This window comes from Gallus gallus, chromosome Z (genome assembly GCF_016699485.2).
Source record: "Gallus gallus isolate bGalGal1 chromosome Z, bGalGal1.mat.broiler.GRCg7b, whole genome shotgun sequence".
NCBI classification, from domain to species: Eukaryota; Metazoa; Chordata; class Aves; order Galliformes; family Phasianidae; genus Gallus; species Gallus gallus.
The window spans coordinates 73,738,419-73,757,442 of NC_052572.1; the positions used below are offsets into that span (position 1 = coordinate 73,738,419).

Genomic DNA, 19,024 nt, shown 5'->3' on the forward strand with positions numbered 1-19,024 from the left:
CTAATTGTCTCTATAGTGTGTGATCCCCAGCTGTCTTGCCTTCAGAGCTCAGAGACTTGGGGTTCCCTATGGGCCCATGTACCCTGCAGTTGGGTTGGCTTGCCCTCAGGAGGGGAGGTTTTTGCCCTTGGCCTTGAAGGTTTCCCAACTGCGCTGACGTATGCTCTTTCTCCGTGGCAGCCCTTGCCTTTAAGGTGAATTTGGCCGCCTGCATGATGGTGGCCTACCCGGGGGTGGTGTCCTGTGATGCAGAGACCTGTGTGGCTTTTCACCTGCACGGCTACTGCTTCAGAGCGTTACCAAAGAGAAACTTGAAAGGTGTTATCAGTCCCACCACTGTCTATCAATATGTGGGGACCACCGAGAAGCAGTAAGTGTTCTCTGAGCTGTGCACATGAGGGGAGAGGGGCCTCAGGGGTACGACCTTGGCCGAGCAGAGGGCTCGAGTTCTGCAGCGAGACCAGGCTGCTCTCCCACAGACCTCCCTTGCCTGTGGCTGAGAAAATCTGAAGCCCTGGTGTGGGTCTGCTTTCTGCCTCTGTGCCCTTGTGCCTCTTGCTGCTAAGAGTGTGGAAATGATGGCACCGGGATGGGGAAGGCTGGCCTGTCTTTGGACACACAGGGTAGCCTTGCGCGCTTTGTCCGAGCGGCTTTCCTCTGAGCTTGCTGTGTTGTGCTTTGCTCCACCACACGTAAGACTACGCCAGTGGTCATTCCGCGGCCTTTTCAACCCGGGCCATTCTATGATTCTATGAATTGCAAAAGTGCAAACAGGACCTGAAATTTTATCCTTGATGTTTAATACCTCTTCTTACAAATCATAATGACTGCATGGTGCAGTTAGTCAAAGTATAATACTTTTTAACTTACTATGCCTCTTTCTTTTCTTTTCTTTTCTTTTCTTTTCTTTTCTTTTCTTTTCTTTTCTTTTCTTTTCTTTTCTTTTCTTTTCTTTTCTTTTCTTTTCTTTTCTTTTCTTTTCTTTTCTTTTCTTTTCTTTTCTTTTCTTTTCTTTTCTTTTCTTTTCTTTTCTTTTCTTTTCTTTTCTTTTCTTTTCTTTTCTTTTCTTTTCTTTTCTTTTCTTTTCTTTTCTTTTCTTTTCTTTTCTTTTCTTTTGCCTGATTGCTTTCTCTCTGCTTTTTTGCAGTCAATGACTATTTTGTCTCCAGTACTTCTGGAAGTTTCAACCCTAAGAAAACATAACTATTTTGTGAAATCTTTCTGAGATGATAATGAAGTGTGTATTTTGACCTACTAGGCTGTAGGTTTTATCAAAGCCTCTGACACTGTTACCCACAGTATTCTCTCAGAGAAGCTGGCAGTCCACAGCTCAGACAGATACACTCTTTGCAGGGTGGATGGCTGAGTCCCAGCAGTGGTGGTGAGGGGAGTTAAACCCAGCTGGAGACCAGTCATGACTGGTGCTCTCCAGGGGTCAGTACTGGCGCCAGTCTCTATTAGATATCTTTATTGATGATCTGGATAAGGGAATTGTGCGCATCCTTAGTAAATTTGCAAATAACATCAAGATGGGAGGAAGTGTTGATCTGCTTGAGGGTAGAGGAAGGCCTTACAGAGGGATCTGGAGATGTTGACTGCACTGAGTTCACTGAAATCAATAATTAATTGCATAGTTGGACACACAGAATTTTAAAATGCTGCCCTCTAATTCTCACTTGAGAAACTGGGCTAACATTCAAGTAATTTACTTAGACTGTCAGACTTCCAGTGCCTCCACATCTGATAAATGAAGATGTGAAACCTAAAATACCATGCAAGGAAAAACTTGCAAGCAAATTTCAAGGACAGCTGTGGTGTAGTACAAAACCAGCCACAATACTGGATTTGTATTTCACTTTAATTTTTCTCTGTTCAGTTTCTCTGAACTAAAAGACTATTCAGGAACGTTGACATTGTGATTTTATTTGCATTTTTTGCTATCAAATCAAGATGAGAACTTGGAGAGAGCATAGGAATTGATCAAATGTGTATGTCAGGTAGAAGTTTTCATGTGTATGAGAACAAAAGAGAAGCTTGGAATGTAGTGCTGGGCTTCAGTTTTCTTGACTTCAGTCTTAACTTTCTTCAAATAGAAGAGATTATGCTTTTTTTTTTTAATTAAATTTTCTCTGAAAAAAGCACTGCAGTAATGCAGAAGCACACTGGAATTTTAGAGAACCTGGTACTCTTTTTTTTTTTTTAATATGTATTTCAATAACCACTTACATCTCAAAATCAGCCTTCGAAATATTTTTGAAAATGAATCTATTTGCAAAAATACACCCTTGTTCGAGCAAATTACAGGAAAATACCTCTGGCAGTTGTCACGATGAGCTTTTTTAGAAGGTGCTGTTTACATTTCTCGGGTAGGTAAAAAACAGTTACCAGAATATCTTTGCTTTCATCAGTCACCAGTGAAGGGTTAATGTTTGTATTTCATGCAAAGCGGTATCTGGGAAGTCTTAGATGTCATTGTACTGGTGACCATGGGTCATTTTTATTTCCTTACTCTTCTTCCTTCGTTATGCAGATGATACAAGTCATTGCTGTGCTTGTGCTGTCTTCTGTGATATTACACTAGTATTTAAAGCATCTCTAGTTTCAAGCTTCACAATTTAGTTTCTGCCAAGACAACAGCAGTGCATGTAGTAAAACCTTAAGTGTATGCTCATTAATTTTAAGGCTATTTTTGCTGCCTTAGATTATTTATGTCATAAATCCTAAGGAACTGCCTTGCATAAGGCAGAAAGATTTTTTTTTTTTTTTGGTCATCAGAATCACAGGAATTTAAATATCATTTAAGTAATATTAGAACAAACATTGTAATTAAGAAATAAATCATTATTGCTTTACGACCTCTGTGACTTTTATTAGTATGTGTTTGATTCAGATTGAGCTTTGTGGGTGCCTTCCAAATTGGGATATTCTTAGATTCTATGATTAATTCTTCGACACACCCACAGAAATAAATAGGAATTCACTTGGTGGGTGTAGGTGATTCATTGATGATTGTAGTGTAGAGAGGAGCAGCTGCAACTCTACAACAGAACTTTCCATTTCTGCATGAGCTTTGGTTGTATGTACACTTGTTTACAAATGTACTTTCTTGCAAGGTGCCCAACAAATGATTGTTTTAAAATCTTATTTCCTATTAGAGAAACTTCTGGCTCACTGCCTTCACATATAAATCTAATGGGAAGCAATTAATCTTTGTTTTGGATTAAAAGATACGTTTGTTACATACAGCATAAAATAGGAATGATCCTGCCATGGATTGTTCACGTTTCCTTTCAGCAGGACGCTTAACATCATCCTAATTTGTAAATCAATTTGGTTCTGAGTCTTTTCCTGCTGATTCATTTTCTTTGATATTCAGCTTGAAAACTGGTACCAAATATCTGCGTCAAGGCCCTGAGATCCAAGTGGGAGAAGCAGCCAAAAACTACTCCTCTCTCTCAACTGTCACTACAGGAAACACTTTCTTAAATGTCAATGTTAATTTAGTACTGACAAAAACCATCTGTTGTCTCTTTTCTACTGGTCAGCCATCGTCACCAGCACAAGGAAAGATCACAGTTACAAAATGACAAACATCACTGGGACCAGCCATCATAGCTCATACTGTTGAATCGGTTGCCTGGTATCTCATATCAGGGTGACAAAGCTGATAATAAATCTAGTTCTTTTACATCAGAGGTGGAAAAAGTGATTGCAATAATACTGATATATCAAATCACATCCACTAGGACTGAAACTCTTGATGAGAGAACACTCTAGATCTCAAGGCTGACGTGTTCTGAATGTCCTTGGTACAGCCCAAGGCTGCTTTGTGCTGCTTTTCAGAGGTGGAGAGAGTCTAACCTATACAGTAGGAGCAACTTTAGACAAAAAAAATTAATGCTTACCAATGGTTTCTGTATTTTTGTGCCATGAAAACTTCAGTTTGAAAAGCAAGCTGGACCTCAAACTGACTGAATACTTTCTTTTCAAAGATGGGTCTGTTATTACTAAATTGAGCTATGCAATAACTGGAAAATTCTCATAATTTGCTGCATCACTGTCAGGTTTTCTTTTTGTGCTATTTTTTCAAGTAGGTGGAAAAAAATATAGCCAAGCAGCCTTCTGATTGCTGAAGTCTTTCTCTCTATCATAAACAAGTCACAAAAGGCTCCTACTACAGCTACATAGAGAGATGTAATGAAAATTATTAGACGTCCCCTGGGAGGGCCTCCTGCTGGTCTCTAACAGATACCTTGCATCCGAGAGACAAATGCTGCACCCAGGCAATGTCACCTCTAAAGGCTAATCCATTTTTGTCTGTGAGGTCTGCCCTGGAGCTCGTTAACTGAAGTCTCTTAAAAATCAGAAGGCTGAACTGTGGGCTTTGTGAGGGCAATGTATGCACAGTAACTGCTTGGTTTTATGCCCTTACTGCCCCGTTTCTCTTGGTAACAATTCTGGGCCTTCCAGCTAAGATACTGCTGTTTCTCAAACCTCCCACTCATTCAAAATCAGATCTTCTGAGAAACTGCCACTCATCCTTGGCAGAAAGTTAATGAAGCCAATCATGAACACAATATATCAGAAATTAGCTGAACAACTGCTTTTTTTCTGGAGTGCATCTGGTACACCTGCTTCAGTCTGCCTCTTATGTATAAAAATAGGTGAGGTGTAATCTTGAGGCCCACTTACTGAAAAAAAGATGGAGAAAGAAAAACTAGCCTGGGAAATAGCAGGTTCATTTATCAGTGCTTGGAAAATCACTGGTAAGAATGAGCAAATATGTGAAATAAAATAACTGTGGCACATTTTACAAACTGTTCATCAAAGATACTCTCTTTAGGAGAAAGTTGTTAAGAATGGCAACTTACTGAGAAAGGTTTTGTAAGGAATTTTGGCAAGAAAATTAAACGCTGTTCTCACGGGAGACTAAGTTCCATTTGAAGCTATAAGCAATTGCTTCTTCTGGAAAGAAGTATTACAGTTTGCCAACCATTCTGGTGCATCCCTAGAGCAGTATTTGCTGTGTTTCATCCCCTGCTAAATGTTAACTGTGGACAGTAAATATCCTGAAATGATCATACAGTCCATGGGTATCTTCATTATTAACACAGCTATTGTGAAGCACTTATCAACATGCAAAACATCCTGTGACTAATACAACTATGTATTTAAATCTAGTAGTTCTGGGTGCTACTTCTTCTCTCTTTCCATTGTGGCTTATGAATGGTAAGAGCTTACATCTAGTCCAGAATTGCAGAATTTCAAATTCTTCTATCTGACTTGAAAAGCTAAGCTGTAAACAAAGCAATGCAGAATCACCACAGCATGCACCAGTATTAGGACTTTGATGTCCATCTTCTGCAAGGGACATTTTGCCTTTGCAAGAAAAAAACCTCACAATAGATAGCAGAGAAAAGCAAAAACTTTGTTCAATTTAAAGATGCCAGCAAACACCCTCATGTTGCCAAACCAGACTGTATAATGTGCTTACAGCCTTGAAACTCTGCGTGTACTCTGCCTGTCCCATAGACAGGTATATAAGAACAAGGTCAAGTGGAAAGCAAATGTTCTGTGTCTTGCCAGAATTAGAGAAAATGAGGTGTGTGATAGTTCTCCTTGCTGGCCACCCCTCTTTTAATAATAACCGATTACCCAACAAATTGCATCTCAAAAAGCAACAATGATCATTATGCTCTGAATCTGCACGTACATACCTTCTGTAAGTGCCAGTGGAGCATGATGACCTTGTGTTGTGGTTTAACCCAGCAGTTTACAGCCATTTGCCATCCCGGCTGTCCCCTGCTGGTAGTACAAGTGAGAGAACTGGAAATAAAACGTAACTCCTACGTTGGGATAAAAAAAAAACCCAAATATTTACTAAGACAAAAAAAAAAAAAAAAAAAAAATAGGAAGAAGAATGCAATTACAACGATGTACATAAATTGCTCCAAAAGTAGTGCCTCCTATTTATTTGCATGGAAACGACAAGAGATACAAAGAGCTCAATAACACTGTTTGAAAGACTAAATTCCCAGCTGCAAAATGTTAGTTCTCAGCATAGTCACTACCATTAACTATGCACTTTTGTCAGTGATGAACAAGAGCCTGCATGATCGTCTAGAACATGGCTTGTCTTTCACACTGCTGCTGCCACTGCATTTCAACATATCACCCACCACCTCACTGTGCTCACATCTACTATTTGGTCTTCATAAACAATCAGCAAGCATAGACGCATGTCAATGAGTGCCATTTTTTTTTCTGCACGAGGAAATTCAATTAGACACCTTAGCTTCATACACAATTTCATGTCAGATGTCATTCTGTCAGACTGCTCCTCTGCTACGATTTGTCAGGTGGGAACAAAATGTAATGGAATATTGTCAGGAAGGTTCAACCTCCACTGTCTTACCACCAACATCTGCCTCTAATGTCACAGGCCAACATAATAAAATAGGCAGCATTATTTTTGGAGCAGCACTTGTATGCATGTATATATATATATATATATGTACATCTGAAGTGAAATTACATACACATCCACACATATATATACACACACACAAAATGTAATTACCCTCCTCCTATCAACCAACACCCATCTATCAATACAACTGCCTGCCAACCGGTACTCTGTTACCCCATTATCATCTCACCACCCCCTGACCAATGTCCAGCAAACCCCTCAAGTAGCAGCCTGCCCCCAGACAATTTCCCACAGATTTAAGGCCTTCTACACCATGATGTCAAATGGTATACCCCTAGCCTATTTCAGACCAGTTGTCCTTGCTGTGCCCCGACCCCTGCTGCTGCACCATAAAGGCAACAGATCTTCACTGAGCATCCTGGCCTGGCCCTGCTTGTGCTTCCATCACTTAAAAACAACCAAAACATCGGTGTGCTATTCGAGGTTTTCAGCTGAAAGCAGGCCATCCTTTGAAAACGTTGTTCTTGGCAGCAATGTGAGAAAGCACCATGTCCCCTGTCCTCACACTGTGTTTGGGTAAAAGCTCTTTGCCTTTTGCAGATCTGTTTGTTGCGACTGATGTAGGAACTCCCCCAGACAATTCACAGCTTGTCACTATTTATCAGTAATCCAATTTAATGAAATGTAAAGTACCAGGGAGGAAAAATAGGTAGAGGTTGTTCCTAGAGACTGCAGGAGAAAAAGCTTTCCATAAATTAAGTGTTCACTGACAATGGTTTTAAACGTTTGGGTTCATTCATTTCTGAGATAAGAATTACTACATTTGAAAAATGTAAAACGAAAATGACTGAAACATTAATCTGGTATTCAAGTTTTCTTAAATTTCACTGAGTAGATGGAGGAAGCTAATCTTGTGTCTATAGTACTGCTAAGTTATTTTCAATGATAGTACTTTAACATCTGTCAAGAATCAAAATTTAAATTCTCAGAGAAGATAAAGTCAATCCACTAAGAGGTCTGCATGTCCCCCTGTGCCACACGATGAGCCAGCAGGAAAAAAGACTGGTGTGGATGAATAGGGAGCTTTTACTGAGGCACCAATCAGGACTGCTTCTTTAAAGATAAGATTTTTTTTTTTTAATAGAAAATTGCCACTGTAAATTATTTCACTGCTTTTTACATTGTGTGAAATACACACTTAGTGAGAAAAGGGAATTTCCTCTAAGAGATACTGGCTTGAGCTATAGAATTAATAAAAGCAAAGTGCGAAGACATGAAATGTATCCATCTGAAAAACTTCCACCCTGGGACCCATTAACACTCCTCTCAAGAACTGTTCTTGATAGATGGTTAGAAATTTCTGATGACACGTGCACTATTTCGTGTTATCATTTGAAGAACTAGGGTGATGTTCTGCCCTATAGGGTTTTCAAATGAATCAGATGAGTATTCAAAAAATAGGGCAATGGAAGGCATAAATTATTTTGAGACAATCTAGGGAATTAATTAAAAGAATAGACAGCGCCTCTTAAGGAGTTAGGAGAATTTTTAGCTTATGTATTTCTCTGTTACATGTAGGGGAAATGTCAAAAAAAAAAAAAACCAACCAACCCAATATTAAACACATCAAAGTTATTAAGAACCCTTGCTATGTGCTAACAGCTGAGTCTGACGCTGTCTTACAGAAGTCATGCTGCAGTAATGTTCAAATATCTGTGTTCTTCATAAAAATCAACTGGGAACTTGGGACACTGTATCTCTTTGTCTTCAGATGTTTTGCTTTTCATGGATTCATAACAGGTACAGAGCTCCCACTATCATTTATCATCATTGCTGTTTATTGTATCTCTCAGACTATTTTCTTACAGCACTGCCCATCACAGCGTTGCCTTGAAATGGGAAATAAAGTCCTGTTCCTTTGAGTTAAGACTGACACAAACTGATGCAGTTCTAAAGTTATTTCACATGGCTTAAGGAATAAAGTTCAACTGTTGTTTCCACAGGTCACTTTCTGAAGAAAATCTCCCATCCCACTTCAAGCTTCTGAAAAGACTTGGGTTAAATATTTGGAGGAATAAATTTTTACTTTACGTGAGGGAGGTTTTGCACACTCTTTCTCAAGCATGTGCAATCCAAGCCTGGGTGCTGCGTGCAGTGCAGCAGCAATCTCCCAGTCCATCCAGTGGCTGCCCCTACCCCATGCCATTATGGCAGCAGCTCTTCCCTGCTGAGCAGCCTGGTCAAAGCTTGGTGGATGTAAATGGAGACTAACAGATATGAGCACAGTGAGGCAGTGGGTGGCACATTTCAGCAGTGCCAGTGGCAACAGTGGGTCTCCTCCACTGGTGCAGATTTTTATGAGTGCATCATGCAGGTTCCTGTTCATTGCTGGCAAAAGTGCATAGCTAATGGTGGTGACTGTTCATAGAGTCATAGAATCATAGGATGGCTTGGGTTGGAAGGGACCTCAAAGATCATCTGGTTCCAACCTTCCTGCTATGGGCAGGGTGGTGGCTGCTGGAAGACTGTTTTGTAGCAGAGAACTTGCTCTTTTCAACAGTGTTATTGTGCTCTTTGATTCAGTTGTAGTTTCCATGGAAATAAATAAGAAGCATTACTTTTGGTGCAGCCTACATATACATGGCCCAAAATGATCCCTCTTTACTCAGTGCAGCCCAGGCAAGATGAAAGCTTGGATGCCCGCGCCCTTCCTCATCTTTATTGACTTGTAAACGGGTAAGACACTTGTGGGCATTCTTTTGAATTCTGTATCATTTCAGATACATTTTTTTTTTTCACAGCATGATTGTATTTTTAATTAGCTAGTACAGAGTCATAGAATCACAGAATATCCCAAGTTGGAAGGAGCCCAAAAGGATCATTGAGAACAAATCCTTTTACACATCTAATTTTGTATATGTTCTGTGAGTGCAAATATTAATTCAGAAATCTCCAACTATCTAATAGGAAAGACAAATAGATTAGAAAAAGAGACTGACAGGAGAAATACGTAAAACAATGCAATATCCATCCTTCACTGCTCCTATTAAAAAAGCCATAGATTTTTTTTTTCATAATATATTCCCCGCGTTTAAAATAGAGCTGCAAGTTATACGAAGGGAAATACGCAAGACCATTTTGTTGGATTTCCTGTATGATGGGGAACATAAAGAACTTCGGAGTATATAAAATGCAGATGATCTGCCAGTGTCATTATAGCATTGAACTACAGAAAACAAATACCACTAAACAAATACAAACTGAACCTTAATAGAATACTACCTGCCAAATTGAAGACTGGCCCTCTTTTCTAAAGCCTTCTTAGACTGGCCTGTTTGCATTGTGAATTAATTGAATTAGATGTGTGAAAAGATGTGTGACACATGCATAATGATGGTTGTATTCAAAACCAAGGCTGTAAATATGGTTCAATAACGTTTTCCATGTAAAAGCTTTTTCTGATGCTATAACCTATAATTGGCAGAAGCCAAAACCCCTTAGATTAATTAAGGTCTATTAAAGGAAAGCTGTACAAAGCAGAAAATTGATTTTCATTACTGATTATACCTCCCTGCCCTTACTCTCAAATCTTGCAGGGTACAAACCTGCTCCCAGATCAATCTTCTTGCTTTGCTGGAGTCTTGTAAAGTGCTCACTAATGCTTTCTGTGAGAGATTCCATCATCTTCAAGGTGGGGAGGATGATCACTATTACAGAAGAGCATAAGGGCTTACCAGCTCTTTATGTCTCAGGCTAGACAAGGGCATACAGAAAGCACAAACTTCTTTCATGGCAGTTTATTGCTCCCTTCAGAAGAACAACATTCCTACTTCTGCTGACCCAACTGGTAAGACCCTGACTTTGCAACTGTTAGCACGCAGGGAGGAGCCTATGCAGATAATTGTAATGCAGAGGGAAAGACTACATGGATATCTGTTTTGAAAGACCTCAGCGCTGGAGAACAGAGGTCCCCTAACGGAGAGAGGAAAATCTCTCCCTCGGAAGCTGTTTGCCCGTGGGAGACCCTGCACCCTCAACCTGGTGGTTCCACGCTATGTCACGAGATGGCAGTATTTAACTTCCACTGTTCTGTTATATGTACGTTTAAGATGAAGGTCGCTTTCTGCAAATGGATATTATTTCAGTGCACATATTTCCTGCCTGGTTGTGAGCAGCTCCTTCTGCATATGTTGGACGTGGTGCTCAGCACTTGGACTTCAGCACCTCTGAGCTGCGAGGACAGCTCTCCAAATTGGAGAGTGGGGACCACTTGGTATGTTTCAGCATTTTCCTTACTCACATTCATTTTTCATGACTACAGCTATATGTATGGACTTCCACACACCAGGTGAGTACCACCTGACTACACTGATTTATTCATTGGTCTGTTTTGTCTTTGCTTTCCAGGAATAATCCTTTGGTCAAGTGAGTTGGATCACGAGAAAGCAGAAAGCAGAAAGGGAGCTCCCATTTGCAATGGAAGTAGACTGAACATAACAGAAGGTATTTGGCAGTCTTTGAAGGTTCAAGATGCAAATATTACATTGAAGCTTGGTCAGGTGAATAACTGGATTAGTGGAATCTGTGTTTGAAATACAAGTAACCAACATGCAAGTTTTTTTCTAATCAGAAGCTAATAGTAAGAATATCACTGAGAAGATGGAATGTTATTCATTGAAAGCAAAACAATATAATTAGTGTGATTTGACTTCATGAGAGAAATGTTAGTGGGAAGTGTTAGGCAAGTAATTTGCAGTGAGGAGGAAAACAACTCAGCACTCTTGTACAAGGTCACAGCATCACAGAATCATAGAATCATTGGTTGGGAAGAACCCTTAGAGGTCATGCAGTCCAACTCCCCTGCAATGAACAGGAACAACTGCAGCTTGATCTGCAGGCTACTTGGAGCCGCATCCAGCCTGACTTTGAATGTCTCCAAAGATTCAGCATCCACCATATCTATGGGCAGCATATTCCTGTGCCTTTCCATCATCATTGTAAAAATTCTTCCTTAGATCTAATCAAAATCTCCCTTCTTTCAGTTTGAAACCATTTCTCCTTGTGTTATCACAACAGTCCCCGCTAAAGAGTCTGTCCCCTGCTTTATTATAGCTCCTTAAAATAGTGAAAGACCACTATCAGTTCTTCCCAGAGTCCTCTCTTCCCAAGGCTGAACAGCCCCAGCCCTTTCAGCTTATCCTTTTACAGGAGGTGTTCCATCCCTGGGATCATTTTTGTGGCCCTCCTCTGGACATATTCTAACAGGTATATGTCACTCCTGTACGGAGAACTCCACATCTGGATGCAGTACTCCAGGTGAAGTCTCACCAGCACAGAGCAGTGGGGCAGGATCACTACCCTTGACCTGCTGACCATGTATATCTATTTTTTAATGCAGCCCAGAATATGGTTGGCTTTCTGGGCAGTGAGAGTACATTGCTAGCTCATGACCAGCTTCCCATCCACCAGTATGCTCAAGTCCTTTTTGGAAGGGCTGTGTTCTATCCCTTCATCCCACACCTTATATTGATAGGAAGAGTTGCCCTGGCCCAGGTGCAAGACCTTACACTTGGCTTTGTTTAGCCTCATGAGGTTCACCTGGACCCACTGTTCAAGACTGTTTAGGTCCCTCTGAATGGCATCCTCTCTCTACAGCATTCTCATCATCTTCCCAGGGTACCTGTTGCTTCTTCCACTGCCTGTGCATTTTCCTCTCACTTCCTGTTTGACCAGCATGTTCCAGTTCAGCTACGTTGGTCTCTTGTCCTCTTTTCCTGACTTCCTATACTTGTGGACAGAGACTGTGTCCTAGCGAAAGCTTCCTTGAAGATCTGTCAGCTGCACTCTGCTCCCTTGTCCTTGAGGACAGATTCCCACAAGGTTTTGTTGACCAACTCCCCGAAGAGCTGGAAGTTGGCTTTCCTAATATTAAGCTTCCTGATTTTACTCTTTGCCTGTCCAATATCCCTCAGGCATGTGAACTCCACCATTGCATGGTCACTACAGGCAATCGCCAATCCTCATGTCACCAATCAGTTCACTAGTGTCGGTGAACAACAGGTCCAGCATTGCATCACCACCTAGAAGGATTTTTCACTCAGAAAGTTATCCTGAATACATTCCAGGAGCTCCTGTTTTACCTGCAGCTCACTGTACTACTTTTCCACCAGATGTCAGGGTGGCTGAAGTCCTGCAGCAAGGTGAGAGCCAGAGGTCATGATTCCTCCTGTAGTTGCAGGAAGAAGGCTTCATCAACAGGCTCCACTTGATCAGGCAAGCTGTAGTAAACACCAACCATGAGGCTCCCTTTGTTGCCTCGGTTTCTAACTCTCACACACAGGCTTTCAGCTTGCTTGTGGCCACTCTTCAGGGACAGCACTTCACACTCCATTCCTTCCTTGATGTAGAGAGTGATGCTCCCTCCCTCCTTCCTCACCTGTCCCTTCTGAACACCCTGTAGGTGTTTCAAATGTGAGATACAAGTGTGCAGCTGGTTTATGGCCCCTGCTAGCACTGTGTCCCTCTAACCTAGCTATGTCTTCCCAACACTGCTGGTTGGGGGTGCTCATGGAAAGTGGTCTCAGACTGGAATAAACCCCTGAGGAATACAGAGATGATACAGAGGAATTCAAATGTGTGACCTCTCTATTCCTTTAAATTAAGGCAGGTTGGAAACCTGAATGCTGTTATCTCTCTATATATTATGATACAGAGGAAGCAGACACAAGATCCTAATTATCTGAGCAGCATGCCTTCCAAAACATGTGGAAAGAGGACAACTGTACATTTAACTTCCTTAAGGTGATCCAAGATGCCAAGAGTTATAGGGTGGGGTTTGACTGAGATCAGATTCATGATTGTTTGATTTTCTTTGTTACTTAGGGATTATAAATTTTTATTTCTGTTCAAGAAAACTTCAAAACAATAATAAAAGCTCCGTCCAGAAAGGGAAGAGCACAGAGATACACAAATACGATAGCTCAAATCTTTCCTCCTCTGGCCTTGTGAGATGAATAGTAAGGGCAGTATGAAAAGAACAAAATATGACAAACATCTTGAAAGATTGAATGTAATTCTTCTCCAGACTGGTTGAAGTTGGCAAAACAGTGTATCATTCTGGACAATTCCATCATAGCATTAGTCATAGATACAATAAATCCTTTGTACAATAGTTTTCCAGACCATTCAGTAATGTCAATAGTGAAAAAATAAACTTTTGGGAATACTTCAGATTTTTCTGAATCAGGAAGCTGCTATGTTTAGATAATTTTCTGACTTAGTAAAGTTCTAAAAGAAATTTTCTGATGGGATGTTGTAGGCATGAAGGCATGATTCTCTTTGTATCAAAGCTGGCTGGTGGACTAATGGAGTTCATAATGCAAAATGTTTGGATCCTTAACCCGAGCCAGATGGAAACAAGAAATTAGCACCACAAAGAAAGGTTGAAAACACGATCTTACTATTTTCCTACTTTAGTACATATATTTTTTCACTTATAAATTCTTGCAGTCATGTGCTTCTTGCAAACAAGAATTTGAAGAAGAATAATGCACATTTCTTGGCTTGCAGTTTTCCAAGACAATCTCTTTAGTGACATTTCCCAGCTAAATAGGGCATTTTAAAGGCTGCATACAAGTTCTCAGAAAAGCAGATGTTAAAACCAAGGAGATTTGTGCATTTTGCTGGAGTAGCTCCCTATATTTCACAGAGAATATGTGTAACTCCCGACTTCATTCTCTCAGGATGTCTTTAGCTCTACAATTTGCAACTGATTATGAAGCACACAAGGATTTCATTTCCTGTAACATCACCCATAAATCACTGCATCTTACCAGGATTAATTTATCCAAATAATGATCAGAGACTTCTACAGGCTGCACTGTAAGTATGTACTTATTTACTGTAATTTTCACTCCCAATCAACCACCTAATTCACAGCTATAGAAGTGTTTAAATGCCCTGTTAAATGAAGGTACAAGCATCTGTCATTACCTGCTCTGAGCTGGTTTTGACACATTTGTTTAAGAATATATTATAACTTCTATTTTTTATTCCTTTGCTGAATCAAAGTCAAACATTTGAGGTGCACCCCCATATGGATACTAGTTTGGATACTGTCTAAATATAACCTCAGGTCCATGTCTCCATGGAGCATAATAGGAAGTTCAATAAAGAACATCCAGAATATCCATATGTTCTCATTATTAAGAAAAAAACAAACCCAACAAACACCTTAGAGTCAATATACAATGGGAATTACAAAATAGCTACAGAACATCCAAGTACATGTTCCCTTCTTATCTGCTTATCTGACTGTATTTTCCACTCATCTAGCAGGCGACAAGCAGCTTTCAGCTGTACAGGAGAGAACCCTGCAGGCCTTGGCATCTCTAGAGAGTCCTAAAAATAAATGTTGAAGTGGAGTGTCTGGGAAGATTGATGTACCTGCTGCAGCAATATCAAATAATGCATTTACTGTACAAGGTCCTGCCTGCCCAGAAGGCTGATCTTGACTTACTGTTGCACCTACATTAAATTCAGGCTTTTCATAAGAAGGCCAGAAAACATTCTGAAAATCTTTTACTGTTTAAGTATTGAAAAAAAAATGCAGGTAGAGACAAGTAGTGCTTTGTGCTGTTACGATGCAAATATTGTATTGTCAGAGAAGTAGGTAACTACCTTGCTGTTAAACCTTAAAATACAAATTCGGAAGCTTTTGCTAATTCATCCTTTGTGACTCATTCTGCAGAGTTCTCAACACTGATTACTTAGACATCCTGAGACCAGCCGTGCTTCATATATGTCCTTTGCAAAGTGTTCTACTGAAATTGCTTACTCCCTAATTATTCTAATCAGATGACAATTTCCTGAATGGCATTGTTGAATACCTTGGCTTGTTCATTCACTTTTGTTGCCCAGTGTAACTGCCATTGCAATATGATGAATTTTTTTCTTTCCGCTCAAGACTTTTATGTTTCATTTCATGTTTGTATTACTGATTTGGAGTCAGCTCTGTCATTACTGACAGACATTCATGTGACTTTTTCCAAGTGATTTCCAAGCAAAACATTCTGTGAAGAAGATTGGCATAAATATTCTTTGCTATAAGAAAAAGAGTGGGAAAGAGAGATTTAATTATCAAGACTAAATTGCTGTCTCAGACTTCCAGTGCCTTACAAATACTCAAAGAAGTCTCTTTAATTAAAGTAAAATTATACTTTATGTTCATTTTTTCCTTTTTTTTTTTTTTTTTTTCTATGTGTGCTTGTTTGTTTTTCCTGACAGGCTTATTTCTTTTTCTGTGTACCTGCCAAGAGAAAAAAGTTTGTTAGATGGTTTATTTAAAAGTAAGCAAGCTTGATTTTGAATAAACTGTGATGAAGTGGTTTCATGCTTTTCTACTATCCATTTTTAGCTCTTTCAGGCCTACAAAATTGTAACATTTTGTACAGACATTTTCTGGTCATGACTGTGCCCCAAGCTGGTTACCTGGGGAGAAGTTTGATGTGAGAGAATTAAAATTAAAAACATTCCACCTATTAGAGGAAGTGGGAAACTTTAAGGCTTTGTACCCCATTCTTACTATCTGTTGGACTTGCAGCTTTCTAAGCAGTTTGCCAAGCATTTGTTTTTTTTTTTTTTTTTTTTTTTTTGGTCAGAAATGTGTTTTTGCTACAACTATTTATTTTTAGATATTTGGGGGAAAAAATGAATGCCAATTGAAGAACAGCAGAAAGTTTTGGTGATGTTTGGCAGAAAAGAGTCAAGAGATTTCCTCTATATTAATTATGATCTTAGCAGAGGGTTGAACAATTTTCTTTGCAAAACAGCTTTAAAATGAAGAAAGACAACTGAGACAAGTTAGTGCATTAATCTTACTAATAACAAATCAATGGAACACGTTACTTAGGAAAGCTGAAGAATTCCCACCCTTGCACGTCTTCCCAGAACAGCAAAGAAAAGCATTAACTTCAGTAGCTGAGGCATGCTTGTTCCTATCTTGAAGTAGATTTTAAAAGTTCTTCCCAAGCCTACATTTGTATCAGCATGAATGATCATAAGCATTCACATCTAAACATACAGTATGCAGCTTTCACCTTTTCAATCTGAATGTGATGAAGATGGAAGACAGAGGAGACAAACTATGGGGATTATGATCTGAAGCTTGTCTTCATTGCAAATAATAAATTAGCATCTCTGAAATATTCTTTCAAGGCAGGGCCTTTCCAGAAAGAATGACAGTAGCCATGGTGCAAGAGCAGAACTAGAGCAGTAGAAGGTGGCTTCTTTTCAATGAGATTGCATGAGCAACTAAGGAGATGCACGTGTGTCTCTTGCTTTACAAAGCTGTAATTTGAGCTCTCTACCCCTCTCTCTTTACCAGTTCAGGTGTCAGCTGCACTTTAGTTTAAAGCCCCTCTTACAAAGTGACCACCAGATTCCATATTGAACACCATTTCTCTGAAGCTGCAAATGCATATGGTTAGAAAGACACCTGGACAGGAACAACATCTGAATTATAGTTTGCACAAAGATCTTCATCCAATTAGTGGTGAAAATCACACTGTGATGCTTAAAGAGTTACTCTCAACATCTGTTGTCTGGCAAATAGTTCACCAGACCTACACTGATCTATTAGAAAGGAGCAAGACTCAAGGCTTTGGGAGTTTCATTTCACAGGTTGCTGTCTTTACTTAAAATTGAGTGGTAGATATTGTAAAAAGAATGCTAGAAACATAGAGGCTGTAACACCTTCACTAGCTCCTTCCAGGTTTGCTCATTTTTAATATAACTTAGTGCAGGCAGTATTTTTCCATCAAACTGATTTTTATTGAAATTTTTCCATTGTATATTTCTGTGATGCCTGGATGCTTACAAAGTGAGATGCAATGAAAGCTTCTGGCTTTCAAATAAAGACAAAGGAGTCTGGGTTTCTTGACTTCTATCATTCTATTTAGTCAATGCAACTTTCAGACCATCCAGCTTACCATCCAGGCTATGACATTTGAAGACTGGTAGTGTCTATTATCTTAATCTAGATAAGAAGGAATTAACAACTTTGAATAATAGTCAAGTTAAATAGGAAAAGACATCTCTGGCTACCCAGGCAGGAAGAGACAAAAGAGTGTCTTCTGATTTGGCCTTCTTGAAAGTAAGGCTAGAAGACAAGCTACATGCCTTTGTGGAGTCATGAAAGTGGTAGAGCTTGATAAGTCTGCAGACCTGCAGTGATGCTTAGGAAAGAAATTGGTCAAATGAAATAACTAGAAGATAAATTGTAATATTCTTCTATCACAGCCATTACAACTTTGATTCGAGTTGTAGATTATACAGAAGTCACAGATTTATCTTATTTTGTGACAGAAGCTATAGAAGAATGTGTCAGAAGAATGTTTTCCATTTTTTTCATTTGCTATTTAAGTACCACGGAAATGGAAAAATTAGTAGTGAAAGACAGAATTAGTGATGAAAACTGAATTTACATTCCTTAGCAGAATTATCAAACCAAAAATGAGCCCAGGTCTAGATGAAGCTGCAGTGTTTTTTTTTGTTTAAATGGAAAGCAGAATATCTGAAGATCATAGAATGGCTTAGGTTCAAGGAGACATTAAAGACTGGGATAAACATGCAGGCAGTGTGTGTCTGTGGAAAGAAATCTTCAAGTGGAATACACCCACTGTGCCCATCCTGCTGGGTAATTACATTCTAGGTTACATCTCACTGAGGGTGTAGATCTTCTTTCCATCATTTGCCAGTAGTCCTCATCAGCTAGGGAGGTACCAGATGACTGGAGACTTGCCAGTGGGACACCCATATACAAGAAGAGTTGGAAAGAGGATTCAGGAAACTGTGGGCTTATCAGTCTGACATCAGTGCTGGGGAAGGTTGCAAAGCATTTTGTCTTGAGTGTGATAAGACAGCGCGTGCAGGATGACCAAGGGACTGAGCCTAGACAGCATGGGTTCATGAAAGGCAGGTCCTCCTTGATCAACCTGATCTTCTGTGACCAGGTGGCAATCTACTGCATAGGTGAAAGGATGTGGATGTAGTCTACCTGGACTTTAGAAAAACCCCTGACTCTGTGCTGAAATGTTTCAGTAATGCTTACATTAACATCTACCACAAGCCCGAATGTTTGAAATTATTGGAGTACAGGAAAAAGTGTCTTTAATGAACTAAATTAATAGAACTAAGCAGAATAGAATAGTTTAGTTAGAGGGACCAAGAAAGAATGTCAAGTCAAACTTGATATGACTGTTTCAGGGCTAACTCAAGTTGAAGCATACTATTATAAGCATTATCCAAATGCCTCCTGAACTTTGATAGGTGTGAACTGGCAAAATCTTTTCTCAGGTACTCCCCAAAACCTTGAATTTGAGGCATTTGCAGTAACTTTTCAACTTCCATTAATACCAGGAATTGCCTACCTGTTCATTTTTAGGTAAACACAAAATCAATTTTTATATTAAAACGTTATCACAATTTTTCTTCAAAATCATATTTTACCAAAATTTTTTGTATAACATTAGAGTATTTTATCTCCTGAAATCTCTTTTTTCATTTTCTACCCTTTTTCCCCCCACAGAATAAAAC

At 39.5% G+C, this 19,024-nt stretch overlaps 1 long non-coding RNA gene across 1 annotated transcript in view; it reads left to right on the forward strand.

Annotated features, from left to right (window-relative positions):
- LOC112530619 overlaps nucleotides 1-15,818 on the forward strand; it is a 51,791-nt gene extending 35,973 nt beyond the window's left edge. The window contains exons 2-4 of the long non-coding RNA XR_003072388.3: nucleotides 10,838-10,933; nucleotides 14,173-14,311; nucleotides 14,765-15,818. This is a non-coding gene — a long non-coding RNA (uncharacterized LOC112530619). The remainder of the gene's footprint in view (nucleotides 1-10,837; nucleotides 10,934-14,172; nucleotides 14,312-14,764) is intronic.
- The last annotated feature ends 3,206 nt before the right edge of the window (nucleotides 15,819-19,024 follow it).